Source organism: Vicia villosa, linkage group LG1, assembly GCF_029867415.1.
Source record: "Vicia villosa cultivar HV-30 ecotype Madison, WI linkage group LG1, Vvil1.0, whole genome shotgun sequence".
Classification (NCBI taxonomy): Eukaryota; Viridiplantae; Streptophyta; class Magnoliopsida; order Fabales; family Fabaceae; genus Vicia; species Vicia villosa.
Genome location: NC_081180.1, coordinates 123,459,501 through 123,472,725, shown reverse-complemented (window position 1 = coordinate 123,472,725; position 13,225 = coordinate 123,459,501).

The window sequence follows — 13,225 nt, the reverse complement described above, 5'->3', positions numbered from 1 at the left end:
ATGACAAAAATTGAAGGATTTACACCTTGTTGAAGTTGGCTAAATTTTGGGAAAATGCATGAAATCAACATTGCTCAAAAATGTTTTTTTTCCAAATGAGTCCAAGTTTTTATGGTCCAAACATCTTTGCCATGTTACTATGGGCCTCCCACGACCAAGACAAAGCCCACATCTTTATTGGCCATTTTTTGCATAATTTTATCTTACTTTAAGATTAAAATTAAAAGGAAAATGCATGGATAATGGTTGCTTGGCCTCCAAGTATGACTCACTTCAAGGAATCTTCATTTTTTCTGCAAGAATTGAAGAGCAAGACAAGAGCATTGAATGGAGTCAAGCTTGGTCAACAATTCAAAGATTTTTTAATATTTTAAAAATCAAACTTTCAACAAAGACAACAAAGCTTCTTAGCTTGAGTTCCAAGCAACTTTGGGCTATAAAAGAAGCATCATACTTCAGCAAAAAGAGAGAGACACGAAATATTGCAAGGCATAGTCAAGAAAGTCACCAAAATTCTCTAAAATTTCCATAACTTTGTAAATTTCAAATTCAATTCTCCAATCAACATTAATACAAACCAAGCTTTCTAATCATCTTCTCAAACATTATAGAGTTTGGGAAGCTACCAAAAATAACGTTTTCTTATTGTAAAATAGAGGGGGTTCAAAACCCCCGCTATCTGTCTAGAAAAAATGCATGGGACGGAGGTTGAAGACGACCACGCGTCCGAGCGTGGTTCGTCAGTCAACAGTCAGCTCTCTCTCCCTCTGTTTCCATTGGTCCACGCAGGCGAAGGTGGGGACCAGTCTGACTTTGGTCTCCCACTAATCCCATGATCTACTTTAACCATGTGCATCATGTGACTACAAATCTGTGCCCTTGGATCAATCTCAAAGCCAATCCAACGCCTCACACATGCAAGCTCACCATGCTCCTTCATTAATTGCCACACCAGATCAGTATCCTTATATTTTTAATTTTATTTTCTATTTTTATTTTAGTTTCTTTGATAAATTAATTAAAAATAGTTAAAAACTTCCAAAAATTCCACAAAAAATATTTTAAACTTCTAAAATAATATATTATTTTATGAAACAAAAATATTTTATTTTTCTTCAAAATTTCAATATTTTTCATAATTAATTAGTATGTATTTGTATATTTGCTTATTAATTATTTTAATTAGTCAAAAAATCATAAAAAAAAATTGTTCTTTGTGTTAAATATTGTTTATATATCATAAACTAATTTTGTACATATTTAGGATAATTTTCTCTTTAAGTTTTAATTATTTGTGTAATTATTTGCATAATTATGTTTTGATTAACTTAAAATATCCAAAAACAAATTTCAAAAATTCCAAAAAAATTAGTTTTGTTCTAAAATCAATTAACAAACCTTTTTGTACATATTTTTAAACTTATTTGCTAGGTTTAATCATATTTCCATCTTTTCTTTATTTTAAATTAATTAATAATGCATTAATAATATTTAAAATAAATCACAAAAATACAAAAATATGCCTTTTATTTCTTGCAATTTAAAATTCCTAGATAAATGTATAGGATGTCAAATTCATGTAAATAGGCTAGTTTACATTTCCCGCACAATCGATGTAATAGTGTAGATTTACTTTCTGCACTTTACATTTCCGCATTTTAATTTCCAGCACCCATATAAACTGCGTGTATGTCAAAGATAAAACTGAACCGTCAGATCACTAACTTCAAAGATAAATATCTGAATTCAATCACAATCACATTTGCACCTCCTAGGGTAACCCCTTTTCACTCTTTTCAAAATCAAAGTTACATTTCTACTGTTTCGAGTACAAAATCGAACCTTTTGTTTATATCCGACGAATGGATAGATTTTTAAAGGGAACAAGGATAAAGACCTCCTAACTCAGGGTAGACCTCCTAGTTTGCTTGCTCAAAATCAAAACAAACAAAATTCTCATACACTGTTGTTTTTTAAAACGAATTTTCCAAAAGACAATATTTTGTATACATCCAAACACGGATCATTACAAAATTAACGATCTTTTCAAAACATCTTTCGAAAGATAAACAAGCATTTGTATATATCCGCACAAGGATCATTACAAATTCTATTTGCAAAGGTATTTCAAAAACACAGGTAAAGCATTCCGAATCAATTGAAAAGTAAAGCAAATGAGCTAAGCAAACTAAAGAGCCCATGGATAACCATGGATACAAAGGGTGCTAACACCTTCCCTTTGTATAACCTACCCCCTTACCCAGAATCTCTCAAAGGTCTTTTTTCTGTTTCTTTTATAAACCTTTCCTTCATTGGATAAAATAAAAGGTCGGTGGCGACTCTGTAAACTTTTTCAAAAGTGACGCGAAAGCGTCCGATCGACAAAAAAGAGTCAGTTCACGTATCCCACCCACGGAGGGGTATGGCCCGAAAGGACGGTCCACAGAACTGGCGACTCTGCTGGGGAATACAAATTCAAAATGTTTTCAAAAGGGGTTACCTTTAGAGTATAGATCATTTCGATGTTTTCAATTGTTTGATCTGATTGCTTTACTTTTCACAGGTTTGCTTGGGTACTTTGCTTGTGTGAAAGATTCTAACCCGAATCTCGAGATACCTTAAGTATATGACAATAGACCAAGGAAACTGTACGGCATGTACCGATACGGTTGATCTGGTAGTCATCGTTAGTGTGATACTTTGGTTTATACTGATGTCCCTTGAAAGCGATCAAGGAGTATATTAGGCTTCCGAAGTGTCATTAACACTAATTTGTCTTAGAACCTTTTAGTTGAACTTGACTTGTGGCCTATTAAGTGGCTAGCTTTGAAATTGATCGAAGCTAGTTATCCTCGAGGAATATTCTTGATCGGCCGTCCGAGCGCCGTATTGAGATGTTGTCTCCAAGGATCATAGAACCCGAATACTATTCTAGGACAGGTTTTCAACCAACTCAACTTCAGAGGGGAGGGTATCACCTATCAACCTCATGCAAGCCTTTAAACCTAAGGCTATTGTTTGATTTGTTTTTGTGTGCCACATGTTTGCATCATAAACACATCATTTTTCACTACACATTTCAAGGATCAAAGAGTTTACTTTTGTTTTTGCAGGTAATGGCTCCCGCCACCAGAGATTACATCCGAATCAATATCTCAACGGTGCCATCTGAACTCAAAGTCTTGGTAGCAGAATTCCCCAGGAATGCTCAATTCACTGAAAAGCATGGTCACCTACTCCATTTGGTTACCTCAAAGTTTGAAGAAGACATGATACGGGTCCTGTTCCAGTTCTTCGACCCTGAACATCATTGCTTCACATTTCCTGATTACCAGTTGGTACCCACTTTGGAAGAATTCTCTGAATTAATTGGATTACCAATCCGAGATCAATTACCTTTCACTGGTTTAGAAAGAAAACCAAAACCTGAAGTCATTGCTGCTGCTTTACATCTGCAAAAGTCAGAAATCAAATCCAATTGGGAAACAAAGAGTGGAGTTGAGGGTTTGCTTGCCAAATTCTTACTGGAAAAGGCTCGACTACTGCTAGAAAACAAAAGTTATCCAGCTTTTGAAGAAGTTATGGCTCTTTTGATCTATGGGTTGGTTTTGTTCCCTAATTCCGACCAGTTCATAAGTGTACACATCATCAACCTTTTCCTAATTCGCAACCCGGTACCAACATTGCTGGGAGACATCCTACACTCTCTACACATTCGTACCACGAAGAAGCGAGGAACTCTCATGTGCTGTATACCACTGCTGGCTAGGTGGTTTACATGTCATCTTCCCCGATCAGTACTGAGAAATGAACAAAGAGCACAATGGTCTTACAGAATCATGTCTTTATCTCATTCAGATATCCGATGGAACAACTTCTTTCAAAGAGACATTACTATCATTGATCATTGTGGAGAATACCCTAATGTGCCACTCCTTGGCATTAAAGGAGGTATCACTTACAATCCCTCTCTAGCTCTACGCCAACTCGGATATGCAAGAAGCAACGGTCCTCATGACATGATTATCCGTGGCATTGTGTTTGATTACGAGAATGATTCTCACAGACACCGACGAAGATTCATACAGGCTTGGGACAGTGTCTATAGAATAGAAAGCAAAACTCTGGGGCAATGGAATTCTATTCCTATGGAACTTTACCTCAGATGGGTGCGTACTCATGCTCAAAAACTCATGATGCCCTATCCCGCTGTTCTACCTGTGACTATCGAATCAGAAGTCGAAGGTTACGAACCTCAAGTTATTCTACACCCGGATATGCCAACTGACTTGGAAGAGTTGCAAAAATCCTGGGTTCAACTCAAAGAGGAAAGAGACACCTTCAAAGAACACTGTCAGGACTATGAGAGAAGGCTATTCGAGCTCACCAGACAGCTTCAAGAAGAACAAAGAATCAACGCATTCCTGGGGACAAAGAAAAAGCACCCACGGGAGACCTGAAAGATCATTTATTTTATTTTCTGTCTTGTAAGCCCAAATGAGGCAAAGAAAAAAGAATAAATTGATTAACTAACGTTTGTTGCTTCTTTAACAAATCTAGACTCTATGATCCTTGAAAACATTGCACACATGCATTCACATGCATTGCATACACATTGCATTTCATACATTGCATTTCATACATTGCATTCATATACATTGCATACACATTGCATACATGGCATCCAGTCATACACATTTCATAACAGGTTCTCATGACGGGTTTCTCATCTCTTCGCTGTTTATTTCAGTCAGAAGAGATGGAATCTGAGGCAAGCATCAAGAATCTCGAAGTACAGAATGCCCAAGTTCAAGTGGCAATTCTGGAACTGGCAAAGGGGCAACAAGAGCTGAAAGCCCTGATACTCAAGAAGAAGAAGAAGCCCAAAGAATCTGCAGGCTTGAGTTACCTGAGAAGGAAGATCAAGATCCCTGTCAAAAAGATCAAAAAGCCACCAATCCCTGAAATAGTCGGTGATGGTGAACAAGAAGATAATCAAAGCAACCAGGGTTCTGCTAAACCCTCTCTCTCTTCAAATGAAGAAGAAGATCATTCTGGAGACGAACAGGATGATGACAAATACCAACAGTTGGAGGATCGTATGAAAGCTATGGAAATACAAAAAATACCTGGCTTAGATTTCAATGATCTGGGACTCGTGTCGGATGTTGTCATCCCTCCAAAATTCAAAGTTCCAACCTTTGCAAAGTATGATGGAGTTTCTTGTCCAAAACTACATTTGAGATCTTATGTGAGGAAGATACAACCTCATACAACAGATAACAAATTGTGGATTCACTTTTTCCAAGAAAGTCTGTCAGGTACACAACTCGAATGGTACTACCAGCTAGAAAATACCAAGGTTCATACTTGGGAAGAATTAGCTGCTGCTTTTTACAAACAGTACCAATACAATGCTGATCTTACACCCACTCGTACTCAATTGCGAGGCATGTCTATGGGACCAAAAGAAAGTTTCAAAGAGTATGCACAAAAGTGGAGAGATATGGCTGGAAGGGTTCAACCACCCTTATCTGATCGCGAACTAGTCGACATGTTCATGGGCACTTTAACTGGCCCATTCTATAGCCATTTGCTGGGAAGTTCATCATCAGGTTTCACTGACCTAATACTGACCGGAGAACGTGTCGAAAGTGGCATTCGAAATGGAAAAATTCAAGTAGGATCCTCCTCTGGTACTACAAAAAGGCCCATCAGAAATGAGGTCAATACAGCGCAAATTCAGACAAGTCACAAAAGTGATCAGCATCAATCTGTAGGGGCAGTTATGATCTCCGCATCTGCACCTCAAAAAGATCAACAGCCAAAATATACGCATCGACCAGATGCACCAAGAAGAACTTTCACCAAAATCAACATGCCAATCTCTCAGGCATTGCAGCACTTGCTTAAAGCGGATCTGATCACATTAAGGGGTCCTCCGAAGAATGTCAATACTTCTTCTCTGAATTATCGCCCTGATGCAACATGTGCCTATCATTCAAACTGTCCAGGACATGACGCAGATCACTGCTGGGCCCTGAAAAATAAAATCCAAGACATGATAGATGCTGGAGAAATTGAGTTCGATCCTCCAGAAACTCCAAATGTCATCACAGCACCTATGCCAAAGCATGACAAAACTGTTAATGCTATCATAGACACAGTTTACATTTATGATGTGAACGAAGTATCAATTCCACTCCTCGAAGTCAAAAGAAAGTTCATCCAAGCTGGTTACTTTCCAGGTTGTGATCCCGACTGCTTTTATTGCTCACGCCAACCCAATGGTTGTGAAAATCTAAAGATGGGAATTCAAAAACACATGGATCGCCGTATCATTATGTTTGAGAGGCTCCCTTCTATGGACATGTTGGGCAAAGTCTTTGCCAACGGGATAAGAATGGAAGACGTCTCAGTGATCTCCAGCTTACCATTCAAAATCTCTACCAAGGCTCCATTCAAACTTTCTGCTACACTCAAAGTGGCATCAGTAGTCATTGCTAGACCAACTCCATTTCCATACTCCTCAGACAAAGCTGTCCCATGGGGATATGACACTAATGTTTACATTCATGGAGTTAAGCAGGATCCCTCGACTAAAGAGGACGCAACACTAACTACTTCAGCTGTAAGTAACATTGCAGGCACTAGCAAGATCACGAGAAGTGGAAGAATCTTTTCACCAGAAATTTCTCCAAATATTGCTGCTAGTCCAATCCAGGTTCCAATTCCTATTCCAGATATCAACACTCGAGGCAAAGAGCCACTGATCGAACCAGTTCAAAATCCGGTAGAGATCACTGCTGAGGATCCATCAAAGCAAGAGATGGACGAAATATTGAAAATCATCTGCAAAAGTGATTACAATATTGTCGAGCAACTGGGGCATACTGCTTCAAAAATCTCAATGTTATCTCTGCTAAAATATTCAGAAGCTCATGCTAAAGCTCTAATGAAGTTCCTTCAAGCTGCGCATGTGCCTCAAGAAATCCCAATCGACCAATTTGAGAATTGTGTCGCCAGTCTTACAGTGCCCAATGGTCTTGGTTTCTCTGATGTGGATCTAACTCCTGCTGGAAGAAATCACAACAAGGCCCTGCACATCTCTATCGAATGCAACGGCACCACTCTGTCTCATGTGCTAATAGACAATGGTTCCTCTCTAAACGTGTTACCAAAGGTAATACTGGAAAAACTTGACTTCAAAGGAGTTGTGCTACAACCAAGTGATGTGGTTGTAAGAGCCTTCGATGGGTCAACAAGAACGGTGTACGGAGAAGTTAAGCTCCCAATCAGAGTGGGCTCTCAAACTTTCGATGTTATCTTTTCCGTAATAGACGTTCTTCCAACATACTCCTGTTTACTAGGACGCCCTTGGATACATGGGGCAAACGCTGTAACTTCTACCCTGCATCAGAAGTTAAAATACCCAGTAAAAGGAAAGGTTGTCACAGTCTATGGCGAAGAAGAATATATGGTCAGTCACTTGAGCAACGACAAGTATGTTGAGATGGAGGGCGAATCCATCGAAACTCCGTATCAAGCTTTTGAGGTTGTATCTCCAGATATCTCTACCACCAAGCATATTCCTGCTACTCCAGCTACAACTATGGCTTCTCTCAAAGATGCCAAAGCCATGATTGAACAGGGTGATCGCACAGTATGGGGACAACTCCCTGATATACCCTACAAGTCCGACAAGCTAGGTCTGGGCTATAATGGTGAAAATCAAAAGAATGATCAAAATCCTCGCTCTGAAGGGTTAATATCACACTTCGCCAGCCAAGAAGTAAACGCCATTGATGATGAAGGGACATACTTGAACCACATCATTCAGCCATATCCAGACGAAATTCCACCCATTACCATGGGAATGTGGGATGCTGTGGGAGGACCAAATGACGGTTACAACTACCAGTATATCACACCTCAGAATTCTTACATTGCTCTGGAAGATCTTACTCCAACAGAAGAGAGTAATCAAAATGACGGAAGTATCACAAGTCCCGTCACTCAGCAATATCAAAATCCACCCAAAGAAGTATGGGACACGCTAGGAGAACCCAGCGGCAAATACGACTATATGGTGAAATATTCCGCTCCTCCGAGCTTTTCAACTCCCATCAAAGACATTGTCCCGACTGGATGGGACGAACAGTACGACGACAACTTCGCTCTTGAAGAAGCCAGGAAGATGCCAAACAACGAAGGTTATTTTCTGTCACAGTACACTCCTTATCAGGATGCACAAGTCTCTATTCAAAACATCATTCCTACTGCATGGGACGGCCTTATCGAGCATCTCGCTCAGCCAATAGAGGGACCTCCACCTGGATTCTCATATCCAACAAATCATCCAACTTATCCTGAAGAATTACCTACGCATTTTCCCACTAGCGGAATCAATGCTACGGAAGACGAAAAGAACAACTGCAACTGGAACAGCTGGGTGCTCCCTGCTAACAACGGTGGATTGAACAACTGGAAAGCAGAGGATGTGATCTCCTTTGATCAGGAGTAAATGCCATTTCCTGTTTTCTTTGTGTATATTGTGCAAAGATAAAAGTGGTTCCTGAACAATCGAACCATGAGCTTGAAAGCCGTGTGCCTTAGCACAACGGTCCTTCTACAAAAAGGGTTTGTCATATCATGATTATGTGCATCCAATAAAATCATGGGATGCTTGCATGTTCAAAATTTTGTGATCCTTTTTCTTTCTTTATTCGCTTTCAAATAGCTATGTTTTTCTCTTCATACACACTCACATATCTACCATGCAGATTCACATACACGCTGGATCCAGTCAATAACGACTCTGCTATTGCCCGTCATGACTTTGAAAATCCGATCTACCAAACTGAGGACGAAAGTGAGGAAGATTGTGAAGTGCCAAGAGAAATTGCAAGACTTCTAGAACAAGAAGAAAAAGCCATACAGCCTCATGAGGAGCCGATTGAGGTCATCAACTTGGGCAGTGACGAAGAAAAGAAAGAGGTCAGAATTGGGGCTGACTTAGAAAACAGTGTCAAGCAAAGACTGATTCAATTGTTGCAAGACTACGCCGAGATATTCGCCTGGTCTTATCAAGATATGCCTGGCCTTGACACGGACATTGTAGTTCATCGCCTGCCAATCAAAGAAGGAAGCACTCCGGTCAAACAGAGACTGCGAAGGAGTAAGCCTGATATGTCAAAAAAGATCAAAGACGAGGTTGAAAAACAATTCAATGCCGGATTCCTAAAAGTTGTAAGTTATCCTCCTTGGATAGCTAACATCGTGCCTGTACCCAAAAAAGACGGGAAAGTCAGAATGTGTGTAGACTACAGAGATCTGAACCGGGCAAGCCCTAAAGATGATTTCCCTTTACCGCACATCGATGTACTAGTTGACAATACCGCACAATGCAAGGTATTCTCCTTTATGGACGGATTCTCAGGGTACAATCAAATCAAGATGGCACCCGAAGACATGGAAAAAACAACCTTCACAACTCCCTGGGGAACCTTTTGTTACAAAGTAATGCCCTTTGGTCTAAAAAATGCTGGAGCTACCTACCAACGAGCAATGGTAACACTATTTCATGATATGATTCATCAGGAAATAGAGGTGTATGTCGATGACATGATCGCAAAATCCAACACCGAAGAAGAACATTTGAGTCATTTACACAAGCTGTTTGACAGACTCAAGAAATACAGATTGCGACTGAACCCGAACAAGTGTACCTTTGGAGTAAGATCCGGTAAACTCTTAGGTTTCATCGTCAGCAGTAAAGGTATTGAGGTTGATCCTGCCAAGGTCAAAGCCATTCAAGAAATGCCTATACCCCGTACCGAGAAACAAGTCAGAGGATTCTTGGGACGTCTAAACTACATAGCCAGATTCATTGCCCATATGACTCCTACTTGTGTGCCAATCTTCAAATTACTGAAGAAAGATCAAGTGGAAAGATGGAATGACAAATGCCAGTTAGCCTTTGATAAAATCAAAGAATACCTTCAAAAACCGCCAATCTTGTTACCTCCTGTGGAAGGCAGACCTCTGATAATGTACCTAACTGTGTTAGAAGATTCAATGGGGTGTGTACTCGGACAACATGACGATTCCGGTCGAAAGGAGCACGCAATCTACTATCTTAGCAAAAAGTTTACCGATTGTGAAACAAGATACTCACTACTCGAAAAAACTTGCTGTGCCTTAGCATGGGCGGCTCGCCGACTAAGACAGTATATGCTAAATCACACCACTTTCCTGATCTCCAAGATGGATCCAATCAAATACGTGTTCGAAAAACCTGCTCTCTCTGGAAGGATTGCAAGATGGCAAATGATCCTAACAGAATATGACATTCAATACACTTCGCAAAAAGCAATCAAAGGAAGTGTGGTAGCTGATCATTTAGCTCATCAAGCAGTAGATGATTATCAGGCATTGAACTTTGACTTCCCAGACGAAGACATTATGCTAGTCAATGACTACAAACAACCAGGATCCCGATGGACTATGGTTTTTGACGGAGCTTCTAATGCGCTCGGCAATGGCATCGGAGCTGTGATCATTTCCCCCACAGGAGGTCATACACCCTTCACCGCCAGATTGTGTTTCAATTGCACCAACAATATAGCCGAATACGAAGCATGCATTCTGGGTCTCAAAGCTGCAATTGATCTAAAAATCAAATTCCTTGAAGTCTACGGAGACTCGGCCTTGGTAATCTACCAAGTCAAAGGGGAATGGGACACAAAGCACCCAAATCTAATTCCATACAAAGAACATGTGTTGAGTTTGATTCCTTACTTCGAGGAGATCACTTTCGAACACATCCCACGCGAAGAAAATCAACTAGCTGATGCCTTAGCTACCATGTCATCCATGTTCAAAGTCAATTGGGACGACGAAGCTCCTATGATCACCATTTACAGGCAAGACGAACCAGCCTATTGCAATGAGATCGATACCAAACAAATGGAAGACAAATCATGGTTCCATGAAATACAAAGGTATCTCGAAACCCAGGAGTACCCTGAAGGAGCATCTATTAACGACAGAAAGTTTCTAAGGAGATTTGCCTCCAAATTCTTCCTAAGCAATGGAACTTTGTACAAGCGCAACCATGACTCGACTTTACTTCGTTGCGTAAACAAGAAGGAAGCAGAACAAATCATGGAAGACATACACAATGGTACCTTCGGTACTCATTCCAACGGACATACAATGGCTAAAAAGATCTTGAGAGCAGGTTACTACTGGTCTACCATGGAGACAGATTGCCATCATCATTCCAAATCTTGTCACAAATGCCAGATATATGCCGACAAAGTGCATGTACCTCCAGTTCCATTAAACGTTCTGACGGCTCCTTGGCCTTTCGCAATGTGGGGTATTGATATGATTGGAGAAATCAAACCTACTGCTTCCAACGGACATCGCTTTATCCTGGTCGCTATTGACTACTTCACAAAGTGGGTAGAGGCAGCTTCATATGCTTCTGTCACCAAGAATGTGGTAGCCAGGTTTATCAAGCACAATCTCATTTGTCGGTACGGCATCCCCGAAAGGATCATCACTGACAATGGCACGAATCTAAACAACAAAATGATTACTGAACTCTGCACGCAGTTCCAGATCAAACATCATAATTCTTCTCCATATCGACCAAAGATGAACGGCGCTGTCGAAGCCGCCAACAAAAACATCAAGAAAATCATACAAAAGATGACAGTAACCTACAAAGACTGGCATGAGATGTTACCTTTTGCTCTTCATGGTTATCGCACATCTGCGCGTACTTCAACAGGGGCAACTCCATTCTCGTTAGTCTACGGTATGGAAGCAGTTCTCCCAATCGAAATCCAGATTCCTTCCTTAAGGATCATGAAAGAAGCCGATCTAGACGAAGACGATTGGATTCAAACTCGATTCGACCAAATACACTTGATCGATGAGAAAAGACTTGCAGCTATCTGTCATGGCCAGCTATACCAAAAGCGCATGATCAAAGCATTCAACAAGAAAGTCAAAAGTCAAGCATACCAAACTGGTGGCTTGGTTATCAAACGCATCATCTTACCACAAGGTGATCCCAGAGGCAAATGGACCCCCACCTACGAGGGACCATTCATAATCAAGAAAATATTCTCCGGCGGTGCCATGTTGCTTACCACCATGGATGGCGAGGATTTCCCACACCCTGTGAATGCGGACATAGTCAAAAAGTACTTTGCTTAAAAAATAAAAATACAGCTCGCTAAGTTGAAAACCTGAAAGGGCAACTTAGGCAAAAATGAGCGTCTCGGTGGATTGAAAACCCGAAAGGGCGATCCAGGCAAAAATTAGAGACAAAACAAATACAATCCCGGTAGGCTGAAAACCTGAAAGGGCAGCCTAGGCAAAAATTAGGGAATAAAGCATACAACTATGTCCCGCTCAACTGCCTACTCACCGACAAGGTTCAACACCTCAAAGACACCGATCAGTCCAATCACTTTCTTCCAACAAGCGAGGGATGAGATGCTCGAAGACAGATTGGCAATAGCAGAATTGAAACTTGACTGGATCGTTCTCACATAGCTATTTCTTTTCATAAATACTTTTCAAAACTTTCTGACAATTTCCTACTTCTAGGATTGTTGTCTCCTTATACTAATCCGCCTATCACGGCACCTTTTCAAAAATCAATGCAGCTTATGCTCAAAACTAACATTTTCATTTTTTCTGTTTTGAATACGCAAGCATCCCAATGATAATTTTGGATGAACATGTGCATTTGAATATGATTGATGTTTACCAGGAAAAACAGGAATGGCATTCGGGACATGTCCCAATTATTTGGACATCATCCTAAACCAGCATCAGAAGGAAGTTTCCCCAAGAGAGACACATTCCTCAACAAATCCCTCAAAAAGATTTTTCTTTCGAAAGAAGTCTTATTCCTCAGCAGGATTGTTCCAGATTACTATCTTCAGAAGGTGTGATCTCCGCACCCGAACTTGGTCAGATAGTGCATCGGAGGATTATGCATCTTCCTCATTCCCACTTCAAAGGGCATCAAAGTTCGAACTCTCAAACTACTGTTCGTCCTCGAGCAGTAATCAAAGGTTCTTCAATAGAACATCCTGGTTCTCGCAGAATTTCCCCAACCAAGGGTACTCAAACAAGACAGAAGATCATCAACAACCACGATGTCTTCATTTCCAGATGGCTAGCAGGGATTTATTTTCCC